The sequence below is a fragment of the Rattus norvegicus genome, chromosome 3, assembly GCF_036323735.1.
Source record: "Rattus norvegicus strain BN/NHsdMcwi chromosome 3, GRCr8, whole genome shotgun sequence".
Classification (NCBI taxonomy): Eukaryota; Metazoa; Chordata; class Mammalia; order Rodentia; family Muridae; genus Rattus; species Rattus norvegicus.
Window position 1 is genome coordinate 135,912,325 of NC_086021.1, and position 26,895 is coordinate 135,939,219.

Genomic DNA, 26,895 nt, shown 5'->3' on the forward strand with positions numbered 1-26,895 from the left:
ATCTTCTAATGTGATCAAACAAAAGATTAGGTTTCAACATAGGAATTCAAGGGCAGGGGGTATGAGCATTCAGATTGTCACACTAAAAATACACCTTTCACATGGCCTAGCAATTTTATTCTTGGGCGTTTACTTCAGGAAAATGGAAATGTAAGCATACAAAAGCTTGTATGGGAGAGACATCTTATATGTAATAACTGAAATCTTGATATGTGATAATTGAATCTCTGTGTTCTGTCACAGAGGGATGACTAAGCAGCTGTGGTATAGCTGTACCATGGAGTCCTGCTCTAGCTTTATTTCTCTTGATGTAATAAATAACCCTGACAAAAGACAACATGTCGAGGCAAAAAGGGTTTCTTTCAGCTTACAATTGCAGATCACAGTCCATCAGTGACAGAAGACAAGGCAGGAACTTGAAGAGAAGCCTAAACGGCAATGCCTCCAACCAAGCTCACTTCACAGCTGAAGAAATGTGGTAGGAATCCTGGAAGATACTGCCTGTTAGCTGGCAGCAGATTTATCCTCTGCTAGTTTTCTTACATAGCTCAGGACCACCTGTCCAGGAATTGGTGCCACCCACAGTGGACTCACCTTCCTACATCAATTTGCAATCCAAAATATCTCCCACAGACACACCACAGTCCAATCTGATCTAGAAAATTTCCTAATGGAGGGAGATTCCCTTCCCGGGCCATTCTAGGTTGTGTCAAGCTGACAGTCACAGCTAACCAGAAGAAATACCATTCATTGATGAAAGGGAGCCATGTTCTAATAGGTATACAATGCGGGAATCTAAAGGGAATTCTAGGGAGCAAAGAGAGTCAGTCTCAAAGGGTCACATATTGCACCATGCAATTTCCAAAAAAAATTTTACCATTACAAAAGTATAGAGATGGTAATAGAACGACTGCAAGGGCTAGAGACTAGAGGGAATACACACACACACACACACACACACACACACACACACACACACACACACACACACACAGAGTACATATGTCTACATATGTCTATATGTGCTTTCATTGTTCCCAGATGCCCTAGCTCCTGATGAGAACATGACTATCTTTACATGGTAATTCTATATGTCTATACGTCTCAGGTTCTCTTTCACTGCTGTTTCTAAGGCGAAGCCTTTGTCTTATGTTTTGGGAAGTTTGATTGTGATATATGTAAATGCAATTCTGAGGTGACTCCCTTTGAGTTTTTCTGGGTGTCTTGAATCTGCAAGCATAAGCCTTTCACCATGTTAACGACATTTAGAACCACTGATTACTCTAACATATTCCTGTCACCTACTTTTGGTACTCTCTTTCCAGGACTTTGCTTCTAGGAACACATTTTCTGCCAATGTGTTCGTTCTTTCTTTGAGAAACCTGTGTTTTCCCACAATTCCCCGTCTGGAGCAACTCCTGTTCACTCTTTCTCTAAACTATCTCTGGGTTCTCAGACATAACTGGCAAATGACCAAACTGGGATTTCCCTGACTCTTGCACTAGTGCTCCTCTCACTTTCAATATTGATCCCTTGTTGACAACTCTAGAAACAATCAATCTAGACAACTCTTTCAGGTCTCATACCTCCCCACAGGAAAGACACACCCACCCTGTGCTGTTGCCTTTTGGGACTCAGCCTCTTCAGGACACTTTCCAGTCTCCAAACCATGCTCCTTTCCCAGTCAAACCCCGCTGTATTTACCCTAGGAGCTTGAGGTTTCCTTAAAGATCTCCCTGCCCCACATAATCTTCCCACCACAGAATCAGCTCTCTGAGAGGTCCTGTAGCCCTATGGCTGAAATGCTGTCCTGGCTTCCTTTGACCACACCTTTTCTCTCCAAGCCTGTTCTCCTCCATTGACTCTTCCTGTCCTTTGTGCACTTTCTAAGTTGTTTTTTAATCAAACTGTAGCACTCACATGGTGTGCCACAGGACTTTTGAGAGCTGGGAGTATTTTCACATGCACACTATGCCCACTGTGATCCCTCTGGGCACAGGAGCTCTTCCAGAATGGCTCTGTGTGAACCCCACCATCCTCCTGGGCTCTTTGCTCGTACTACTCTGACTCCGCCGGTGGAGGTTATTCTTGCCTGTGCTTGACGTTTGCACAGATGATCATTATGGTTTGAATGCGAACTGTACCCCATGGTGTGGAACACCTGTCCCAAGCTAGTGGTGCTATTTGGGGAGGTTCTAGAACTTTTAAGAAGTGGGAACTAACTGCTTGGAGGCAGGTTTTTGAAGTTTATGGCCCAGGCCCTGTGCCTTAGTTAGGGTTTTTATTGCTGTGAGAGACACCATGACTGTGGCAAGTCTTATAAAGGAAAACATTTAATTGACTACAGTTCATCATGGCAAGAAGCATGGTGATGTGAAGGAAAACACGGTGCTGGAGAAGGAGCTGAAAGTTCTATATGTGGATATGCAGGCAGCAGGAAGTGACTGAGACACACTTCATAATAATGCCACTCCCTATTTGGGGGCCAATTTCTTGCAAAACATCACATTCTTTCCTCTCCCCCCTCCAGCTCTCTCTCTCCCTCTTTCTTACTCATCCTCCTCCTTCCCTATCTACTCCTTTCCTATGCCCTTCCCTCACTCCTCCTCTCTCTTGATCCACTACAATATGAACACCTTTGCCACATGTTCCCACCACCAGAAATTAAACCTCCTTACCATACCTCGCCCATTGTAATGGGCTAAGACCCTCTGAAACTGTGAACCAAAATAAATCTTTCCTGACATACATTGTTTGTCTCTGGTATTTTTGTACCAGTAACTAATACAATGCTTGCTGTGTCTCTTAGATTTATCTTACCCTTGTGGCTCAGTAGTATCCCACTGTTAGGCACAGTGTGTTGTTAATCTATCCCACTCCTGATAGATTTTGAGTTTTTTCTCCTCCCTTGGGCTTTTTGTTAGCTCAGTACCCTTTAGTGTTTTGCCTAATATTGTCTTCAAAGCACTTCACTGGTTTTAACATGACCAAGAGTAATAAGCCTTTAGTCTCTCACCTGCCTTTTTTCTGAGGCCAGAGCAAGATGTATATGTTCTCTGGTGTCAGAGGGTCAAGTCAAGCCGCGTATCAAAACAGCTGAGAAGAAGTGGACATCAATATGAGGTCAAGCAATTTCAGGCTTTGTGGGCCATGGAGGGAGAGCCTCAACCAGTCTCGGGGTGAGGTTGTGTGGACTCACTGGCTTTTGTGTGAAGGGAACAGGCCACACCAGACAGCCTAGGCTAGAGCTCCCTGGAGAGCTGGAGTCTCTGGGCTGGGTTTGGGCTCCCTGGCCTCTTGCCCAGTGTCGTGAGGCAACCCAAATGAGAGCCCAAGAGAGCCAAGAGCCACAGGGCTGTTTTTCTAAGATTTAAAAGGGATTATGTCATCCACCCAGCCCTTGTTTGCCCAAGGGAAGAACCTCAAGTCTCCTCCCTCAGGACCCTCTGAGAGATCTTTCTATAAGCACTGTGGCAGAAAGAGAGAGGACAGAGCCACAGGCAGCTGGAGCAGCTGGGCATGGCCTCTGGCAGAGGCCTGAGGCATAACTGGCTGCACCTGATGAGCAACTGAGATTGCAGCCTGTGGGCCACCATGCTGACTGTTTACATATGCATAATCAGAGGGAAGGGGGAAAGATTTGGGAGAGAAACACCAGAGAAAAACCCAAGAAGCCACAAGACCCAGACGAGAATCAGCGATCTGGTAATGACTGGGTGTGCTGTGAGGCTGGTGTTTATCCCAGACAGAGCTGGTGCGTTTCTGAGATCTGGTGACAATTTGGGGCACATATATTTAGGGGGGGAAGGGCAAGTCCTGGGAATTGGTTTTGAGTCAGGAGACCAGGGCTTGAAACTCAGCCATGTGGTCCACATCTTTTCAGATTTGGGGCAACTAGCTACCTACCCCGTCAGCCTGCAGAGTCCCTGCCCTGAGTAGCAAGTAGGCAGATCTAACCGAATAGACTGGCCTTGGCATCCGTCTTTGGAGGCCCAGGCTCACTAAGTCTCTGGCTGGATGTCACAGTGAGCATATCAGTACATTAGCTGGTTACCATCACCCACCCTACCCCCCAACACCTTTGAGAGCTCCCCCAGCCTATGGCAAGGTTTGTTTTTGCCTTTAAACTCCTACTGCCAAAGTGAAGGCCTGTTGGAATCAAATCCTCACCCAGCTTCTCAAGTTACAAGGCACTATTTGCTCAATGTGTCTGAACAACTCATTTTGAACCACAAAGTTCTATCTTGGGAAAGCACCACTGGCTTCAGTGTCCTAAAACAGCACTTTTTTTTTAGATGCTGATCACCCGTAGAAGACAAAGAAATAGTAACACATGGACAGTTTCAAGGTTGATCATGCTCGCCTGGCTTCTTGAAGATTCTTTACAAGATACAGTGAGGGTAACAAATTCACGCCATAGAGACCATTGCAAGGTGTGGGTTATCGAGGGCTCCACCAGTAGCTGTGTGTGGCCTGCCTTTCCCTAGCTATATCCCCCAGGCAGGGTCCCCGAATCTTAAATTACTCATCCAGAGCCACCGTGAGGTATTTGTGAATAACCTGTAACAAATATCCAAAGGAACATCATGGTGACAAAGACACTGAGCCTTCAAAGAACACACGTGACACGATTCATGATTTACAAACACATGTTTCGTTTTATTTTAGTGTGTGTCGATGTGTGCACTCAGGTACACATTTGGGTGTGAGTATACATGGAACATGTGTGCATGTACCTCTAAAGGTAAGAGGAAAACTTTGGGTGTTGCTACCCAGTACTACCCACCCTGCGGCGTTTTGTTTTGTTTTTATTTTTACTTTCATCTATGTGTGCTGTATTATATCATCCCACCCCATCCTCTTCCCTCAACCCTCCTGTACTTCTCTCCACTCACCCTTGAATTCCTAGCTCCTTTTTCTTTATTATTATAACACACACACATACAAATACACAGAGACACACAGATATACATACATACACAGACACACAGACACACAGACACACACACACAGACACACACACACAGACACACACACACAGATACACACACATACACAGACACACAGACACACACACACAGACACACAGACACACACACAGACACACATACAAATACACAGAGACACACAGATATACATACATACACAGACACACAGACACACAGACACAGATACACACACATACACAGACACATACAAATACACAGAGAGACACAGATATACATACATACACAGACACACAGACACACACACACACAGACACACAGACACAGATACACACACATACACAGACACATACAAATACACAGAGAGACACAGATATACATACATACACAGACACACACATATATACATACACACATATATACATACATACATACATACAAACATACATACACAGAGAGACACACACTTAAACACACACATACATATACACATATACACACATACATACACATACACAGAGAGACACACACTTAAACACACACATACATATACACATATACACACATACATACACATACACAGAGAGACACACATTTAAACACACACATACATATATACATACACACATATACACACATACACACACATACACACATTCACACACACACACACACACACACACACACACACACACACAAATAGAACATGCCGAATCCAATTAGTATTACTCTTGTATGTTTTTTGGGCTGACCATTGGACTATCAGGAGGCTCGTCCCTAAGGAAGATTGACGCTCCCTCTCTCTGCAGTCATTAGTTGCTTGTAGCTCTTCATTTGGGGTGATAGAGGATCTTTCACTGGCCTGGAGCCTGTCCAGTAGGAGAGCCAACACGTGCTAGGAGTCCACTAGACCCCACCTTCCCAGCATTAAGGCAACAGGCATGTGCTGCCATGTCTGGCTACTTTACCTGGGTTTTGTGGGTTGATCTGGGGTCCCCATGCCTTCCCAGCAGGCAGCTCACTACCATAGCTGTCTCCTTAGCTCTCCAAACTTACATAGCCTTTGAAATCTGTTTGTAAATCTATAGTATGAGTTAAATAAACATTTAATTTTTGTCTATGTATTCCTAATACTTGTCCAAACTTACTTACATATTTTCTCATGAAGAAAGTCATGTATGCCATTATCTTAAGATCGGTACATCATGTGACACCTCTAACCCAGAAATTCAGAGCTCCCACGATATCTAGTTAGACCCATTCCATGCTCTCTAGAACCCTCAGGAAACTCTTGCCACCCTGTGTGAAGACTATTAGATACAAAGTGAACTGAGTCAACCTTGACAGAGGATGCGGATGTGTCAGGCTTCAATATGAACACTTCCCTGGTTATTAGCTACCCTGAAGTGACTCTGTAACACATCCTGTGGCTCTGAGGTGCATATTGGGCAGGTTGTGGGACAAAATGCAAAGGTGACTTGCTGACAGGTTTGTGACTACCTGGCTTTGAGATGGGATGTCAGACAGGTACCAGGAAGAAGCCGTGGGACCAGCACGTAGAGGACGAGGAGAGGTAGGATGGCTGAGTGGCTGTGCCCACAGCACCTGGCAGCAAAGACTGGCAAAGCTGTATTTCTTTCCCTTTCCTCTCTGCTTACTCACCATGAGTTCAAAGACTTGTGGCTGGTGAAGTGAAGCCCCCTCTCCATCATTGTGGTGACAAGGATACCTTCCCCCTGAAAAGGGGCTCTCTCTGCTCTCTTAGTTCTGGAATTCCCATTGGAAGGGAAATGGGACTCTGGATGTGGGAGAGATGCACAGTTTTCTCATCTTCAAAATGAAGAACTTCAGCCAAATTGGCTTCCTCAACCAGGCCAACAGTATTGGCACTCTGCTGATCAGGGAAGACAGTAAGAGCCACCTCAAATCACTTCTCGTAGTTCCTCCAGATCCTCCTTCCCTCGGATGTGGGCAGGTTTGTGTGCCCAGGAGCCCTAGGGAGAAGCAGTGTCTTACTGAATACATCTCAGACAATATTTCTGGTTGCTTCTTCTGAGGTTGGCTCCCACCTGCAGTTACTGGAAACAGGCTGGCTGTGAGCCTCAGACACAGTGAGGCATACAGTGAACAGTGTCCGTGTTGTGGTACAGCGTTGGCCCAAGAAGGCAACAGGGATGGACATGATAGCATCTGAACATTTCTCCTCTGTTTGCTCCTGCGGCCTAGAGCTCGCCTCAGTAGTCCCAGCTCCTATGTCATCTGTGTTGAGCATCAAGCTGCGGCTCAGTGTCTATCCTAAGTATTGAATTCTTGTTGCATAGCTATCTGAAGTACAGAAAATGGGGAAGAGTAGCTATTCCATAAGCTACTAAACGGAGTTTTCTGGAAGCCTCTAATGAGTGACACTTCCCTCTTGAAGCAAGGCTCCTGTGAGGGAATTCCAGACTGGGTAAGGTCGGCCCTGTCTTTCCATCCATGCCAGGGACTAGAGTCTGTGCTAACCATGAGGCCACAGCCCTGCTGGAGGAGAGCATCCTTCTGAGGCTAAAACTGAAACAACAACAGAGACAGTGTGAAAGCCCCTTGTTGAACCACAGCCTTGGCCTGGTGTCATTTTTGAGAATATACTTCTCTATTCCCCGAATGGTTTACTGTTTTCTTTATGGTCCAGCTATTTGTGTACCCTGAGAAATCTCTAGCAACTGCTTTACCAAGAAATGAGCTGGCTCTTTGGGGACTGTGTTTATTGTGTTCTTCATATCTGGAGGGAGCCCGACTTTGAAGCTTCCAGAAAAATCAGTATTCCTGATGGGCTTTGTGAACCAATGTGTCTCGTGATAACAAGTGGCTGAACACTCCAAGCAAACACACTGGCTGTAAAAACTTCACTCTTGGAACACGGCTCAAACCCTATTCTTAGATAGCTTCTCATCTAGACATTAGGAGGTAGGGAAATAGAGCAATCCTCTCTCCCTGAAAGGCCTTTAGCTAATATGCTTATCTTTCAGGCCTGCCATTGGAGCTGGAACATGAGACCTTGGATATAGAACTCTTCTCCATTTCTGATGTTTAAAAGAATTCAAAGAGATTACATCCATATATCATATCATGTTATGTATGATGTGACATCATCAGCCCATCCACGGATTCTTTCCAGGTCTATTTGATGAAAGGACTTCCATGTAATTGAGGACCAGTGTTTTTAGAATAGTGGAACAAAGAAAGAAAGATCTCGGGCCACTGGGATGGAACCCTAGCTCCATTAGCTGTGAGAGGTTCCCATCTGCTCACTGCCTCTGTTTCTTCATCTGTTAAATGGGTTGTTAAGGACACAGGTGACATGAAGGTATGCTATGCATCCATGACAATGCTCTAGTGATGGCCCTAATGTCATTACCACTATGCTCCTCATTGTCATCCCCAGTAAATATTAAAGATCTTTAGAAAGTAATCCCTGGGCTAGAAATCAATTTCCAATAATCCTTTCAAACCCAAAGTAAAGCCATATCTAAATTGCTCTGATTCTAAGTTTGTTATCTAGTGAATTATGCAGTACACATTGTCAGCAAACACTGCAAATCATTCCTTATGTGTAAATACACTCATGCACATACACCAGGCCTCCTTCAGAAAATGAAATCAAGTCTGTCCTGGATCCCCAGAGATTAGGAACGGCAGGATAGAAGTTCTGGTCTCTCTAAGGCTCTCTCATCAGAGTAGGCACATCGTGTAACTCCCAAGGCATTTCCGAGTTTGGTAAAACACGCCAAGGGGCTGGGGGACCTGGGTTTGGTTCCCAGAAGTGTTATCACCGACTGGAAGAACACTTGGTGAAGAGAAATCCCAAACAGACAGCACAGACTTCGATGACAACGACCTTCAGAAACACCAGAGGCCAGGCACAGTGAAGAATGAAACACGAGCACGCAAAACACTCTTACACATAAAAATGCTTTTAAAAAATCAAGGAATTCCTTTAGGTTGAATGGAAGTGGTGCCATCAAAAATAGTTGAGTTTCTAGACAAGCATAAAACCTTTTAAAATTTAAATACATGCTATTAAAGAAAAGTAATATTATAGGGCATATGTGTAATGTATATGACAATCTTAACATAAAATGATTGGGGTAAATGTACCTATTGATCCTGAGGTTCTTTTGTAATTCGTATAAAACAACACTTATAACTTAGTGAAATGTAAGACACACATTGTAATCTCTTTGTAATCAATAACAAGAGCAAAGAAGTTGGCTAAAAAGCTAACAGATAAATTAAGAAGTGATTTTAAAATATACTAAGATAATTTTAAAAGCAGTCAGAAAAGAAGGACCAGAGGAACAGACACTAGAGGCTAAGAATTCAGGTGAATGGTGAACCAACTACCTCAGTAGAGCAGACTACATACCAAGTTAGGGAAGGGAAATATTAATACAGCAAAACTGAGGTCAGACAGGATTGTCCAGGCAGAGAAAGAACAGTCTCTGTAAGATGTGTGACAGAAATATTAGAAAGGGAGAGAGAGAAAAAAAAGAAGAAAGGAAGGAAGGGAGGAAGGAAGGAGAGAGAGAGAGAGAGAGAGAGAGAGAGAGAGAGAGAGAGAGAGAATATAAAAAGAAGTGTTGGGAGAACAGTAAGAAGGATGCTGGTGGGACTGTGGTGCTCTCCAATGAAGGCGAATTCTAGGTGGAGTAGGTAGGAATGGACATGTCACAATCATCAGTTCATCCAGGAGAAGTGACGATCACTGGTTTGTAGGAACCAAGAAAAGAGCTTCAAAATACACAAAGCAAAAGCAACACAATTCAAAAAGCAGGGAATTCCACAACCCTACTTTACAATGTTGGCACTGTTATCTGCCATGGATAGAAAAGCTAGACCTCAAATCAGTGGTGGCATCTGCATTTGCATAAAACCACCAATGTCTTGGCCCTGTTGATATCTAGAGAGCATCATGCCCCCCCGGAGCTTTTGTCAAGAAGGTACTGGGTTAAGTGAAAAAGAAAGACACATGCTGGGGCCTATGAGTCGGCTCAGGAAGTAGAGGTGCTTGCCACCAAGTCTGACAGCCTAAGTTAGATCGCTGGTAGAAGAAAACAACTCCTGACAGCTGACACTGACACACGCGCAGACACACACACATGCACACACACACGCACACACACACACGTGCAGAAGTACAAATAGGTGAATGTAAAATGAAAAAAGACCATTAGTGCATGTTCCCATTTATAGAGTCTAAAATTGTTGATCTCACAAAAGCAGAAGACAGACGAGAAGGCTGTGGGGAGCGTGATGGCTAAGGGGTACAGTTACTCATGAGCACTAGCTCCTAATGTTCTAGAGCACAGCAGCTAAACTGTAGTCAACAACACGTAGCTGCATGACAGCTGGTAGAGAGGATTCTGAACAACCATAACAAAGGAAGAGACAGAATGTTAGTGACAATTCATATGACAAATACCCTCATGTGAGCATTAAGCATTTCATGGTTTGAAATAATTACTCTGCACCCCAAAACACAGCAATATTATATAGGAATTAAAAACAAAACCATATGTTGCCCGTTAAAAGATGAATTAAGTGAGTCCATGAAGTAAGTCCCAACAAGTTGAAAAGGTATCATCCTGTACTGAATTTTTGTTGGGCACAATGGAATTCAACAAGAAGTCACTGATGGTGAGATATTTAGAGGCAGACGGCACTTCTAAGTAACCCTGAGCTAAAGCAGGAGCCACATGGAAAATGGACTTCTGAATGGAATGATCGTGGAAACAAGCCATCAAGATGTTGAGCTTTGCTAAAAACAGTGTTAGGAAGGAGATGCATAATTTCACATACAAAAGAAAGTAGGTATCAAGGCAGTGCTTCAGTGGACCTCTTTGAGGGTCATAACAAAAAGAAGGAAGAAACGGAGGGAAGAAGAGAGAGAGAGGGAGGGAAATGGGAGGGAGGGAGGGAGGGGGGGAGGGAATAAAAGAGGAAGGAAACACCAAATAGACGAGGAAGAAATAGCAGGAGTGGAACGAAATGACTACAGAAAATTAACAAACAAAAGTGGTTAAGTGGGAACATGGAGTAGCCAGATGAACATGCAAATGGCAGCATGGTGGTGACTGGGAAAGGACAGACAGATAAGCAACAGAAATGAACAGAGAGCCAGGGACAACTTCACACTTACAGGGACATCTGGGTTTGTCCAGGAAGTCAAAACAATTTATGGGGAAAAATTCTTTCAAAAAAAGAAAAGAAAAGAAATGGTGCTGCCGGAGGAGTTAGAGAAAGGACTGAAGGAGCTGAAGGGGTTTGCAACCCTATAGGAAGAACACCACCACCAATACCAACCAACCAGACCTCCCAGAGCTCCCAGGGACAAAACACAGGAATGGACCCATGGCTCCATCTGCATATGTAGCAGAGGATAGCCTTCTTGGGCATCAATGGGAGGAGAGGCCCTTGGTCCTGTCAAGGTTTGATGTCCCAGTGTAGGAGAATGTCAGGGCGGGGAAATGGGAGGGATTGGGTGGACGAGTGAGGGAGCACCCTCATAGAAGCAAGGGGGGTGTTGGAATAGTGGGTTTCTGGAGGGGAAATAGGAAATGGGATAACATTTAAGATGTAAATAAAAAATGCAATTTAAAAAATTAAATAATTAACTTTAAGAAATGGTGCTGCCTTCATTGGGTGTTTATTTTGATACAAACAAGATACCTTACATTTTTTTCTCTCTTCCTCATTTACAAAAATTAACTTGAAATGAACCACAGATCCAGAGACAAAAGTCATCAAATATTTAGAGAAAACCATAAGGGAATATTTTCATAGTTCAGGTATAAGCAAATGTTGGATAGGTCACAGGAAGAGCTAACATCAAAGATACCAGAGACATCTGTCTCTAACAAAGCCAAAAGCTTCTTCTTGTAAAGAATATCACCAAGAGAGCTGGAGAGACAGTTCAGCCATTAACACACTGGCTGTTTTTCCACAGGACCCAGGCTCAGTTCCCAGAACCTGCAAGGCAGCTTACAAGAATCTGTCACTCCATTTCTAGGGCACCCAATGCCCTCTTCTGGCCACCTCAGATTCTAGGCACAAACATGATATACAAACATGGGTATAGGCCAATACTCACAGACCTTAAAAATAAATAACTACATCTTAAAAAGTCATCACTAAGCAAATAAACGCGCAAGCCACCTGTTGGGAGAAAATATTCACAAATCTAAAAATGGACAGATGTTCTGAGTATATAAAGAACTCTTTCCACTCACTATTGAAAGGTAATCAATTCAATTAAAAATGGATGAAAGAACCTGATAGGGTGGTAGACAGTTATAAGCCCGGAGAGGAGTGAGTTCAAGGTTCAAAGTGAGTTCAGATACGTGAGATTCTGTAAAGGGAAAAACCAGAGGGCTGTGGATACAATTCAGTGGTTATAGGACCTGCCTTGCCTGTACAAGGCTAAGGGCTCATCTTCAGCCTCATGCAAATAAGTGGGTAATTAAATAAATAGGCAAAAAGCCAGATGAGAGAATTTGTATATTATACACACACACACACACACACACACACACACACAGTCAAACAACAACAAAACAAACATGCAAATGGCCACCCAGGGACTGCAAAGACACTTACCAGTACTCACCAGGAAATAAAAATTAAAACCACAATGAGATACCACAATACTTCTACCTAAAGTTAAAATCGCCGGCATGACTAAATATTAGTAAGACAATACATAAACACTACCCTGTGACCCATAGTGGCACTCCTAGGGATTTTCCCACACAAAATGAAAACATATGTTCATCAAAAGGCTCATCCAAGATGGCCACTGCAGCTTCATTCACTTGAGTGGGAAATACAAAATAGACACTCATCAACAACAGGAAGGGTTGGAGTATTCATAGACGCACCAATAGGATCGGGTTCCCCGGCGTTCCACTACTGTAACCAATGCCTTAGATGGTCAACTTATAAAGAGGGAAGTTTTGTTTTGACTCAGGTTTTCGTGACTGCAATCCAGAGTCAGGCAGACTCATTGCTGTTGGGCCTCTGGTTTGGGGGACAGATACAGCAATGGGCAGCCGGTAGCATAACCAAGTTTTTGCCCAGCGGCCAGAAAGTAAAAGACAGAAAAAGGGGTGGACTAAAGTCACACTGCCTCCTTCAGGAGCACACCTTCAGTGACACTGAGACTAATAGGAAGTAAAACCCCGCCCCTGGGAGTTACCACCATCTTCCAACAGTACCAAAGTGGGACTCAACCCCTAACCCCTACCCCTAGTTCCCCACTCCTGCCCCTCACCCCTTGACCCCCACCCCACCCAATCCCCCACCTACCATCCCTTGCTCCCCACCCCTGTCCCCTATCACTTGACTCTCCACCCTCACCCTCCCACCCCTACACACCTGCCTAACCTTTGTGGGGGTGGGCTTAAGACTGAAGGATCCAAGGATAGCTGCTCAATGGGTATGGGACTTCGCTATGAGCATGGTAGATTTCGGAAGCCAGTGTCCATCTAACAGGGCTCAAGTTCCAGCGCAGCTGCTGTTTTATCCTGACTCTGTCAGTAGCTGCTGTGGAAGAATGACTCTGTGGGAAGATGGCAGCCTTTGTCATAGCTACTCTGTTGTTGAGGCCATGATCAAAGGCTTGTATCCTCTGCTCTCTCCCTGAGCTGTGCCAATCTCCTCAAGCTACTTTTCACAGTGTCCTTCCAACTCTTTGTGGGAAGAAATAAACTTTCCCAGGAGGCCTGAAGTGGCTCAGGAACCCCAGAGGAGACTCCTCCCAAGGTCCTGTGGTTGGGGCACAGGAAGAGGCTTCATAAGGGGCCATGAGGGATCAGCACAGGCAGGGTGAGGAATCCCAGCAGGAATTCTCCACAAAACATCATCTGTTCATCCTTACCTCCTCTCATGATGCCATCGGAACAAGCTCAGAGGAGGCAGCAGAGAGGAGGTGGGATTGGATAGGCTGAGAGTGAGTTCCTGTGATACACCAATATGCCAGAGGCACACAAAGTAAAATTTACAGCAGAACAGCAGCACAGGACCAACAGAGGCACAAGATAACCAACAAGGAGGGCGGGGGCGATGGCTTAGCCAGCTGAGGAGGCAGGAGGACCTAAGTTCAGATACTGAGCATTCACGTAAAAAGCTAAGGATGTTTCAGGGCAGACTCAAGAACCTCACAGACCCCATCTTGTCTCTGACCTCTAGTCCCCGTCATATGCTCCGTTCAAGACAACCAGAAAGAGTCTATTTCTCCAAAACTATTAGGGGAAGCATAAACTTCACAGACGGCACATGGAGACCAAGAACAGTGTTACATATCCAAAGGGTTGGGGGCTAGGGATACCTCATAGAATACTTTTCTTCTTTTCAAGTGTGTTTCTCCTTTGAGACCCTTTCCAAGCTTCCCCTGGAATCTCCATTCCCATTAGGAACACGGGCTCTCTGTTTGGCATTATACAGAACTGTTTCTCTGTCTCCATACAGCCTGGGTGCCCAGCCCTACCTTCTACTTTAATTGCACTATGTCACTGGAAACACTGGCCCAGTTGGTGATCCTACAGGAGTCTCTAAATCTTGACTGAAACTTCACCTCCATCATTTTCACCATCTTCACCAACATCATAGCTGAATGCTGCTGTTAGCACCCCCGCCTCTCCCATCAGCACCAGCAGCATCACTGCCACAACAGCATCATTTCTACCACCACCATAATCATCATCAACGCCATCAGCATTGCTGCCACCACCGTCCATATCAATTCTGCCCCCAGCACTGTCCATGGACCCATGGGGTTTCATCATATATAAGAAAGAGTGCTCAGAAAACTTGTTATTGCAACCTCTCGTGAGACAGAAGTAGATCTACTTTCATTTCAAGGAAGAGGGCATTAGAAATCTGAGAACCACTCCTCTGTAGGAGGAGTTCAGTCCACTGGGATTCTCTGGCCTCAGCCAGGCCCTGCTATGACTGCCAGGCTGTCAGTTTCTTTCCTTGGCTACGGCTGTCCCAGATCCTCATCAGGCTTCAATCCAAGGCCAGATGGCCTCTGTGCTTTCTACAAAACAGTCCACGGGCCTTTGTTGCAAACACTCATCCTGCTTCGCCCTCTCACTCTACAGACAACCTTTCTTGAGCAGCAACGGTTCCAAGGATGCTTTGGTGCGTGACCGTATCACTTCACTCAGACCATTCCTCTTCCTGGTGAAGTCTTTCCCTGTGGCCTTAAAAACCCCATAGCTATCTGATTCTGTTCCTTTCTACAACTCCTACCCAGGCTGTGAGAAGTGCTTGGGTGTTTTCTCGTAGGAAGAGCAGCCTGCCCGCCATCCCTGGCAGATCATAATGTTTAGGTTTAGAGGGACCGTCATTGGAAATGGCTAGGGACTCCACTGAGAACTGCTCAGGATATGTGTCCTGCTAACTTCACAATGAAGGGACAAGACATCTAGGAACCTTTCGTGGGGTGTGCCAACATCAGGAAAAGCATCAAGAGTTTGAAGAAGAGAGGTGGACCCACTAAGGCTACCTTGTCAGGGTTTTTGTTAAAGTGGTCTTTCCTAGCAGACAATCAAAGGCTGCGACTGTATGTGAGCTTTTAGGATGAGCAAAATGACACCACTCTGCAGGCTCATCCCAAAATGTGCACCAGGCAGCCCTGGTACTTGAACTCGACTCACTCCCATGTGCTGGGCCATCCCTCTGCTAGACTAACAGCCCACATTCCAGGCTCCACAAAGCCCACAGAGGGTGTTGCTGAACATAGTCATTAGGTGTATGCTCTGCCTCGGAGGCAGCCCAGTAGATCTCTTTACCTGATTAATTAAATAATGATGCTATACACATCTGTGCACACATTTTCGTGTGGACATGATTTGAATTCTCTTTGGTATCCCAACAGGAGTGGAATACCGGGGGCCATGGCGTGGTGACTCAAATGTATAACACACAGAGGAACCATCTCATGGTTTTCCAAAGTAAACTAATTTGACATTCCTCCTAGCGGTGTGCTGAGAGATATTATTTCTATACTTCTTCACTGACACTTGCTATTATTGTCTGTCTTTTTATTTTAATCATCCTCGTGGGCGTGAGGCAGTATTTTGTTTGTGGTTTTGATGAGCGTTTATCTGATGAGTAAGAATGTGGTCTTGGCTATTTGAATATCTTCTGTAGAGGAACGTCTATCTGGGTGTCTCATTCATTTTTGAAGTTTCAGAGTTATTGAGTCGTAATACTTTTTAAAAAATATTCTAGATATCTGGCCTGTGAGTGTTTTTCTATGCACAGATTACACAGAATTGGCACATAATTCTTTTTATTCCTGGATTCAATGTTTTCTTTTTTTCCAGGATAATACTTGCCTCCTTGAGTGACTAAGAAAGTGTTCCCATGTAAACTACATTTTGAAAGAATGTGTTTGTGTTATTTATTCTTTTAAAACCTTTGTATAATTTACCACTGAAATCATCTACTTTGGGGTTTTTCCTTGTATTATTTTTTTCAGGGGAAAGGAAGGGTTAAGGCAGGGTCTTGTATACTCCAGGACCATTTCAAGTTCACCAAGCAGCTGAGGAAGACCTTGAACTCCTGATCCTCCTGCCTCAACTTCCCGATTGCTCAGATCACTGGCATGGAACTGTGCCCTACTTGAATTTTTTGTTAGTAAAAGTTCTAGTTTAATCTCTTTACTTTTCGTTGCACAACAGTGCTTTCTTGAGTTACTTTTGTTAGTCTGTCTTTCTAGAAACAATCCCATTTCCTCCAAGTTACCAGCGTGTTAGCGGGGACGTGGTTATAGTATTTCCTCACAGTTATTTCCTTCTGGAAGCTTGAGATTACTCTCTCTTTATCACATCAGTAAAGGGATGGCTCTTTTTCTCCCTGTTAGTGCCGCGGAGGACCATCAGTTTGTGTTCTTTCCTAAGAGGAAAGTTTTTATTAGTTTTTGGGTTTCTTTTCTGTCCTCTGTTTTATTCCTTTCTACTCTGATCTTTATTATTTTTTTCTTCTGCTTGCTTTAGTTAGATTTTTTTTTCTCTTTTTCTTTTCCAGTTTCTTAGGATGATTACTGATTTAAGTTCTTTGGTTTTTCTTTTTTCTTCTTTTTCAATGTTGATGTTCATGGCCATTGATGTGTTGAGTGCCCTTGCTGTGTGTCTCGTCGTTCCGGTTTGTAGTGCTTCCATTTATCATAAGCCATTCAAACTTTCCTGCCTGATCATCCCGAGTGCTTTTACCTTTTAATCCCGGGAAAGTCTATGTTTGCATTCTACGTGATTTCTTCACTACACCACTGTGGCCGATGAAGTCAGTCCCCTCTGAGCTCCTTGGGACCATTTTCATGGCCTCACATATGCCTATCCTGGAGCCTCTTGTGCAAACGTGGCTTTGCTCTGGAGTGCATCTTTCTCGGGGTGACTTCTAGGCCACTTGGTTGAATGTGTTGTCTGAGTATTCCATTTTGCCGATGTTCTGCATGCAATCTGTCTGTTGTCCAAAACTGGGGTACCACAGCCTCTAGTTTCTGGTTTTGAATGATTGATTTCTGTTTCTGGTGGCTTTCTCCTTAGTGTTTTGGGGCTCTGGGTGAGGTGCACAGTTTCATAGTTAGTTTAGCTTCTTGGTGGACTGACCCATGTTGGTTCTTGTTCTAAACTGTTCCTGTTTTTGTCTCTGATAACGCTTTTGTCTTGCTGTCCATTTTGTCTAATATTAATGTAGCCACTTACTTCTTTTTTTAATTGTTTCCATCATAAATCTGACATTTTCTACTTTACTTTCAACCTAATTGCCAAACCACGGTGTGCCTCTTGTGGATGCTATCATAGTTTTCATATATTCTTTCGTTTTGACTCTTTTAATTGAAATTTTAAGACATTTAAATCTAATGTCTATTCACAGGATAGGATTTACAGCTGCTATTTTGACATTTTTTTATGTCTGTTTTTTTTTCTTCTTTTACTCCCTTGTTGCATGTTTTGTATTAAATAGTCATTTTTAGTATACCATTTTGAAAGCTTACTGTTCATTTTGTTACTTTTCAAATTACTATCATAGCAGTTTCCTTGAAGAATTTCAATTAATATCTGTAGTAGTTAATATTAGATGTCAACTGGCCAAATTAAAGGATATCTACATATCTGGCCAGGCACTATTTCCGAATATGTCTGTGAGGCTGTCTACAGAAAAGACTGACATTGTATCAGTGAGCCGCGACTAAGAGTCATCTTCTGTCCCTGTGGGAAAGCGCACCATTCAACTAGCAAAGGAACCAGACAGAACCGAAGGTGTCCCTCTTTGTTCTCTGGAGCTCAGGCCTTTGGACTCTGGGACTTGCACTGGTTGCCTCTCCCATTCCCTGGCATTTAGTCTTGGACTGAGTAGTGTGCTCTGAGGCCTTTGGATTTGGAGTTGCCGCTTTGCCCCACTTCTCCAACTTATAACAGGCTAATTGAGAAACTTCTCAGCTTCTTCGACCTCCTGGCCCAGCCCCTCTGATTAAAGCTCCCACTGAATCCCACTTGAGTCAATTTAGTGGCCATCTAATAATTAGATAGAGATTTTCTTAGGGTTCTAGAACAGATGAACTGGTTTGCTGAGTTGCTGTCTAAACTGGGGCATGCGGGGAGCTCTGGGGTCTTGTTTGCGCATGCACACTGGGGTCTTGTTTGCACATGCACAGCTCTCTCCATTTATACCCAGGGTTTTTCTTCCTTGTGCTCACAGATTTCTATATTCCCCAGACTATTATGCCAGAGTTCTCCGGGCTTCACGGCCTTTAGATCCTGCCTGCTAGCCTTTAGGTTAAGCGTACGCTTAGTTTATTATCGCTCCAACCGTCATCCTCCGCTCCACCATCTATGACATCCAACAATTCCCACTGAGTGTTTTTAACAAATGCCCTACAGGAAACAGCTTTTAGCCCTGAGGAAATTTTGTTAGATTAAATAAAGACAGACTTGCAAGTGGGGCTTTCGGAGAGATGTCAGGCCTAGTTTCTCTTGGGGGCTTTTGACTTTGCAAGGCTCAGACAGAACGAGAGAGAGAGAGAGAGAGAGAGAGAGAGAGAGAGAGAGAGAGAACTCTTCTTAGTGAAATTCTGACATTCTATCAAGAAAATTATTGTTGAATGGATGGAAGGCTTTGGCCAATATCTAGAGTTCTGGAAAGGTTGAAACTAGTTATTTTTGATACTTTTCTCATCATTTTTGTAGAAAAGAGGATTTTTCAAGATCTGTACCACACCATTTTTGCAAATGCCGCTGGGTTTCCTCTCTTTCCCAACATGCCATATATAAAACTAAAACTTGACCCCAGGAAGGAACACACCAAAACACTCCCAACAAGAGGGTCTGTGAAAAAGGGTAGGTTTAATGAGTCGGTCAGATGCTACCGCCTTTCCCGACTGCCCTCCTTGACCACTTTCACCATGTATTTGCCGTAGCCCTCCTAAACTCATGGATGCCCAACTAAACCTGCAAGGTGTTAGTTATGAACAGGGAGTAAATTTCTCTGAGGATCTAATGTGGGAGAATTCCACAGACACTCAACAAGCTGATGTATGGGCCCTCATTAGAGAGACTGGCTCCAGGTCCTGAGAAGTCGTGGAATTTTCTGCCAGCTGGAGGTAGTCTTGTTGCCTCAGGGGTGGGGATGGGATACAGCGGGCACTGTGTGCTGAGGAGGACTTTGGGGTCCACCTTTAACTCCCTGCTCACATGTCACAATTATTCTGCTCCTTTGATGCACACATGCTTTGCCAGATCTACAAAGCATGGCCCCAGGGCAGCCCCAGGGCCCATCTCCCGCTCTCCCGCTCTCCCAATGAAGGGCTCCTTCTCGGCCCCTGCCACACGAGTCCCTTCTTAGAGAAAAATCTAGCCTTCCAGAAGACTTGCATTGATAAATTATTAACTGACTCTGCCGCACATCAACTTTAACCAATGTGGTCTCTAACTCCTGAAAGCATTTTTATAGAACTAAATCAAAGCTTCGAAGATGTACAAGGTAACCAGGCCTCTCACCTTATCTCCAAAGGAAGAAACAGAGCGGTTGTGGGTGCCAGATACTTAGGGTTAAAGACACATTTTCTGCTGGTTTGGTCTTTTGTTTTGTTTGTGTGAGGCATGTGTTTGTGTGTGTGTGTGTGTGTGTGTGTGTGTGTGTGTGTGTGTGTGTGTGTGTGTAGCTCAGATGACCTTAAACTTGCTACAAAGCACAAACTGGCCAAACCCTGCCCAATTTCCTGTCTTAGCCTCCCTCTTAGTGCTAGGTTATCAGGTGTGCACTGCCGTGCCCAGTCACACCGACACACATATTTTCAAGTATAGCATTCCAAACACACGCCGAGGAACCCAGCTTCTGCATAACACATTGTCCTTCTCTGTGTCACAACCGCCTTCACCCTGCACTGCATTATCTTGAAACGAATTTCAGACTTTGGATAGCTAAGATAAAGGCCTGTTTTCTGATAGCTCAATTGACGAATAATTGGAACACCAGAAGTTGTACGGAACTGAAGTCTATATTTGAGAAGTTTGACATAGTTACAAACCTCAAAATATTGTCACAACTGAAAAAATAAACACCAGGCTAGATGTGAACACCAGGCAGGATGTGAACACCAGGCTGGATGTGAACACCAGGCTGAATGTGGCGATGCACACCTTTAATCCCAGCAGTGGCAGGCAGATGGATCTCTGTAAGTTCAAGGCCAGCCTGGGCTACATAGTGTGTTCTAGGACAGCCAAAGCTACATGGTGCCACAAAAATCAAGTAAAATAAAACAAACCTACCAATCACCCCATTTCTTTGTGCCCCCTTGTGGTTACCGCAGCCTGATCTATTACTGTAGGCTAACTACACTTTGTACAATTTTCTGTAACTAAAGACAGAACACATGTACTCCACTTTTACTCATCGTAATTATTTTTGAGGTTTAGTCACACCACCCTGCTTTCCATAATGGCTTCCGTGTGACCAAATGGCAATTTGCTAATCCATCATTGGCTGGGATGCATTTGGGTGGTTTTCAGCTCTTGACAATACAACCTAAGCGATTGTGAGCGCTTGAGTACAATTCCATGTAAAAAGTGATTTCATTTCTTTGATGGGATGGAAATAGCCAAGCCTAGAATGACAAAGGCACTTGGCTAGATATCTTTTAAGCCTTTAAAATTACTCTTGTTTAGTGTGTGTAGAGGGTGCCGTGCATGCATTTGGAGGCAAGAAAATAACTTCTTGAATTGATTCTGTCCTTCCACCACGTGGGGCCTGGAGACAGATCTCAGGCTGACAGGCCTGGTCGCAGGCCCCTTCACCTACAGAGCCGTCTAGCTGGCCTTCTTTTTAATTTTGCTAAAGGTGGCAAATGCTCTTTAAAGTGCTCATACCAATTTCTTTCTCCAGCATCAGGGAATGAGAGTCACTGCAGATCCCAGATCCTTGCAGTGGACCTGTGTCCTGGTTGTTACAGCGGTTGCCTAGTGACTGACAATGGTAGGTCTTCTTCCTTATGCTTGTTCTCCAGCTCTAGACATTCTCCAGTGAGATGTCTATTCAGTGAGATGTCTATTCAGATCTTTTGTGGCTTTAAAAAAGACTATGCTGTTTGTTTTCTTTAAATTACTTCTGGGTACAAGCCCTTGGTTATAGATGATGCTTTGTAAATATTTTCTCTCATTTCTGTGGCTTTCTCTTCTATTCTCCTAGGTATCTTTTGAGAACCGAAAGGTTTTTTTTGTTGTTGTTGTGAAGAAGCCCAGTTCAAGGGTTATTTCCTGTGTGGGTGTACGTTTTTATGTGTGTGCAGGTTCATGTGTGGGTAGGTACATGCATTTGTGCTGGTGCATGTACATGTGCGTGTTCCTGCATGTAGAGGCCAGAGGTCAACCTTGAGTGGTATTCCTCAGACATGATTTACCTTCATTCTTTGGAGAGAGTTTGTCTTCCTGGGACCTGAGGCTGACAGGGGAAGGTGGCTAGCCACCTGTGCCAGGCTTCTAAGTCCCGGGACTGTCAGCACATGCCTCCATTCACAGACTTCTTTTTTTAAAACCTGAGTGTGGGGGAATTGAACTCATGTCCTCATGCTTGCACCGCAAACAGACCACCAACTGAGCCATCCATGCCCCCACACCAAGAGGTTTTCTTTAACAATTTAAGATTTAGCTGTTAAAAAATTAACAATGCAGTGCCAAATACAATTTATACTCTTATATTTTCTCCTAGGAGTTTTAGATTTTGGCTCTTTTCATTTTTATCCACGACCTGTTTTGAGTTTATTTTCCCCCATGGTATAAGGTAAGGATTGAGGGCTTGCCTTGCCGGTTTGTTGACCGTAGCTGTCCAGCTTCCTTCAGCTTCAATTGTTGAAGACTTTTTCTACAGGGAACCCTAAAAATTTTGTCAAAAATAAACTGACCTTGAGAATGCATGGTTGTCAATTCCAGTCTTTGATCTATATATCTATGTCTCTCTATTGACATCGATATTGTTTAATAATTAAAGAAAACAATAGAGCTTTTCAATTAGCCTTAGATAAGCAACCCGGGCCTTAACTTAAGTTCCCAGCCTGACTCCAAATCTCTCCTCCCCATCCTGGGGGGGCCTTGCTCCCACTTAGGCAGAGGAAAGATTGAGACCCTTCTCTCACGTTGACAATGATGAGAAGACATGATGTGACTCTGGCTCAAGGAATGAGTCAGAAAGGGTGGCTTGAGTCAACCAGCAGGGCCAGCTGTGCTAATTCAGGAGAAAACTAGAGATATTAAAAAGGCACTGAGACGCGTGAAGAAGTTCAAATCTCTGATTCCACACAAAGACTGAGCGGGCAGTGACTTATACAAACTCGGCCATTTACAAGCTCAGTTAAGGCTGTGCTCTAAAACGCAGAAGTCCTGAATGATTCCCTTTCATCCCCATCTGTCCTTTGAAAACATAATCCTGTATCACGGCTTGCCGTGGAGGAAGAGGGGACGTATTAGATTGTGCTGAGGACACATTTTGAAAGGCTTCTTCTTACAGAGTTCAACCGAGAGGCCATGATTGGTTTGTGGGGCCGGTAGCCAGTGGAATAAGGGGCGTGCTAAATCTAAAGAATCAGCTTCAGGAAGACCCCTAGGGACCAGTAGCGTGCAACAGGGTGAGGAAAGACACCCACGAGGTCAGAGAAGGGTCTGGTCTACAAGGGCTTGGATCAGGGAGGTCATAGTGAACTCAATGGAGGCCAGCCTTGATAATCCAGTTGGAAAATTCCAGAGGGAGGACGATGCAGAGAAGGCACTAGGGCAATGACTGAGGCTACAGATGGACATGGTTAGCTGACACTTGGGAGATTCTGGTATGTGGTCTGGTATTTGGCTTATGTATTAATCAAGGTCTCTAGAGGAACAGAACCAGTAAAGCACACGCACATGAGGGAGGATCTATCAATTTATCAGATTGGCTCACATAATTCAGTGTGGGTAGTCCAACAATGGCCATCTGTATACTAGAGTCCCATAGCTTCACTGTCCATGAGGCTGGGTGCCTTAGCAGTTCCAATCTGGCACTGAAGGCTTAGAGGATTCCTGAAGAGCTGTGGGTTTTCAGACTAAAGAACATAGACTCTGGCGTCCCAATGTCAGTGACGGGTGGAGCAGGGGAGACGCATTTGCCAGCAGAGAGTGAAGGTAGGCAGGCAGAAGAAACAGCTTTGAGTTCAGATCTTGGGCTGCTCTGCTGAAAGGAAGGAGTTGGTATGTGCGTGTGTGTGTGTGTGTGTGTGTGTGTGTGTGTGTGTGTGTGTGTGTGTGTATGGTGTGGTGTGTGGTGGTGGGGGGTATCTTTCCCTTTCTGTTAATCCTTCCAGGAAATATCCCTGCAAACCCACCTGAAGGCGTGTCTCTTAGTTGATCCCAGATCCAATCAAGTTGACAACGGAGATCAACTTACAAAGCCCAGCCCTCATTCAAATATGGGGTGGAAAAAAGCTGGGTGTGGAGTGTCCCCCTCAACCCCACTCCTACCACCATGCAATCACATCTGTGAGCCCAGAGTACTCAGTCAAGCTGCAAGAACTGAGCATAACCAAGAGCCCAGGTGCCAAGTCTCAGCTGTGACAAATGGTATCAGAGGCAAAAGGCAGTAGTGTGTCCCTCTAACACTAGGCCACCATGCTCAGGTTCCTTGTGTCTTCCCCTGAAACAACAGAAGTTTCATAATTTAAGGAGGTTCATTTTCTCTCGTTTTCTATTTTACCTCAGATCACTCAGGACAAAGTTCCATGGGGAGCTGTGGAGGTGGAGATTCCTTATTTACAGCAAAACTGACAAAAATAACTTCCTAAAAATGTTCACCAAACTCACGTTGCACAGCAGAGCAGGCTTTGGCCAGTGCTTCTTGGCTTTGAGGGACCAGCTTGCATTTCACGAATTGCCCTCTGCCTGGATATTCCAGGGAGCATGCGTAGGGGCTGGGACTGTCTCCTTGGGAAGATTCACAAAGGAACAAGCTTTTCAAAGGCTCCAGAGCTCGTAAAGAGATACTCAGGATCATTAGCCATTAGGGAGACGCAAGTAAAAAACCTAGTGAGGCACCACTGCACATAAATATGACTATCACTGAAAAAAATGGACGATGATAATAAGACAAAATGTTGAGGAATTGTTCTCTTTATTGGAAGGTGACAAAGTGCAGTTGCCTTGCATAGAAATCCAACGATCTGGGGTTGGGGATTTAGCTCAGTGGTAGAGCGCTTGCCTAGCAAGCGCATGGCCCTGGGTTCGGTCCCCAGCTCCGAAAAAAAAAAAAAAAAAAAAAAAAAAAGAACCAAAAAAAAAAAAAAAAAAGAATTAGAAATCCAACGATCTGAGATCATAGAAATCAAAGATCTGGACTGTAGAGTTATTCCATGACCCTGCCCTTCCCCTCCCAAGCATCGAATGATCCAAGGCAACTGAAAATACACACACTACTGGAATTTGTTGACGCCTGACAATGGCAGCATTCTTCACAAAACGGAAGCGACCGAATGTCCCTTAAACATGCCTGCGACAGCACAGCTGATCCTCAAAGGTACACGGTGAAAGAAACCCAGAACATACGGCCTCATGTGCCCGATTCCACCACTGCTGGGCACGTTCCTTTACATATCATCTGTGTATGGCTTCACTTTTCTATGTACTGTCCTTTGGGTGGATTTATAGACATTTTGGAGATGGAAAATGTTTTGTTTCATTGACTGCCCACCCCTCACCATCTGCCGGCCCATGAGACAGCACACACCTCAGATAGCCCATGAACACCCAGTTGAGATTTTGTACCTCAAATGAGCTAACCCATTCAGAAAAGTAGAATGATAAATAATAACAACCCACCGAAACGTTGTTCGCGCAGTCCTTGCTCTAGGAAACAAAGAGAAAGACAATGGAGGATGGGGGAGGGGGAGCTATCTTTCCAGAACTTGCCTACTGTGACACACCTCCTGAACTCCACCCCGCACCCATTTGCACCGCTCCAAAAACCAATATCTTGTCATGGGTCTGTCAGTGGGTTACTTCATGGATTCTAGCAGGACTTTTGTGACCCAGCGACTCTCAATGGTGGTCCCCTCTACTAGCAGAGCACCATCCCCTCAAACACATCATGTCCAAGCTGGTCTACCTCCTTCTGATCCCAGACCAAGTCCTGCATATTGGAGGCATCTTCCTAATGGCTAAGGGCTGAAGTCACACCCAGGGTTTTTTGTTTTGTTTTGTTTGTTTGATTGATTTGTTTTGGATTTTGTTGTTGTTTTGTCCTCTGAACTTCTGACTGCCCTAAAGGAGGGAGGTATCAACCAACTTTAAGTCCCACTCCCTGGCTACAGTTTCTCCTCCCGGTATTTGAAAAGGTGAAGACTTCACTCGGGTCAGCTCCCCTAGTACAAATCAATTCCTATTGTGGTAAAAGAAACGGCTTCATTCAGCTGTTAAGAGTTTGGACAGAACAAGAACAGATGGACCAAGGAATAATTTCATTTTCTCCACTTCTGAGGCAAATCAGACTGGCACACAGAACGTGTGGAACTGCCTAAATAAACGTTTCTTTATTTAAAAAAAAAATCGGTTAAATTTGCCCACCCTGGTGGTATGGCTTCCAGGTATAAGTCTCTTTCTCTGAAGGAATAAATTGATCCTGGAGCCACAAAGAAGGACAACTGGCTTTTGGCAAGGCAGCCTGGAGTACCCGCAGAGTACAGCAGGACAAGGTGGAAGGGGACTTGGGAGGACACAGGGGCGGAGGGGCGGAGGGGCGAAGGTGGAAGGGAGGAGGGGGGGTAGACAGGACGCTAGGGACCGACCGTGACGACAGAGGCAGCTCTCCTTAGATAAGACAGGGAGAAAGGTGCCTGGAAGTAGGGCGGAACCTGAACGCGGGGGTCTTAAGAGGCGAGAGGGCGGTAGGCAGCAGGAAGTCCCCTGGAGGAAAAGCGGCCTCAGGGTAAAGTTACCAGTCTCCACTGCTCTCTGGAAACCGGTCTTTCTGGCTTTTCTAGGGTCAGAGGGCAAGCTTCCCAGCAGGCTGTAGACTTTCTAGACTTGGCTCCTTTCCTTCTCTCTCCCCAGGGAAGGGCAGGGCAGGAAGTTTGAGATGACTGAGTTCCTGGGTCACCTATAGAGTCCCCTTTCTATGCCTAAAATGAATCAGATGGGAAGAAATGGAAGCCGCTGCCCGGTGCTAGCATTCTTCCGGGGCTGAGCACGATACTGGGGATTGACTCTTGTACTTGAATCTACCAAATTTACATGTAATTAAAGACCCTGGTGCAGACTAAGTTCCAAACCTTGGAATTGCCTAATTAGACATAGGAAGCCTCCCCATGAGACCGTATGAGCAGGAAGAACTTGCTCAGCGCAAAGCCTTCTTCCGTGCAGCCAATAGGGTGGGCACGGAAGTCCCAGCGCAG

The 26,895-nt window shown here is 44.7% G+C and overlaps 1 long non-coding RNA gene across 6 annotated transcripts in view; it reads left to right on the forward strand.

The window, feature by feature from the left end:
* Positions 1-26,895, forward strand: part of LOC102555576 (uncharacterized) — an 82,361-nt gene that overhangs the window by 33,857 nt on the left and 21,609 nt on the right. For 2 of the 6 annotated variants that reach the window (XR_010064886.1, XR_010064887.1), the window contains 3 exons: positions 21,375-21,464; positions 24,212-24,674; positions 24,821-25,280. The exons of 1 other annotated variant lie outside the window; for it this stretch is intronic. This is a non-coding gene — a long non-coding RNA (uncharacterized LOC102555576). Of the gene's footprint in view, positions 1-4,295; positions 4,745-7,954; positions 8,398-21,374; positions 21,465-24,211; positions 24,675-24,820; positions 25,281-26,895 lie in introns of those variants that run through there. 3 more of the 6 variants (XR_010064891.1, XR_005502440.2, XR_010064888.1) reach the window with 3 other exon arrangements.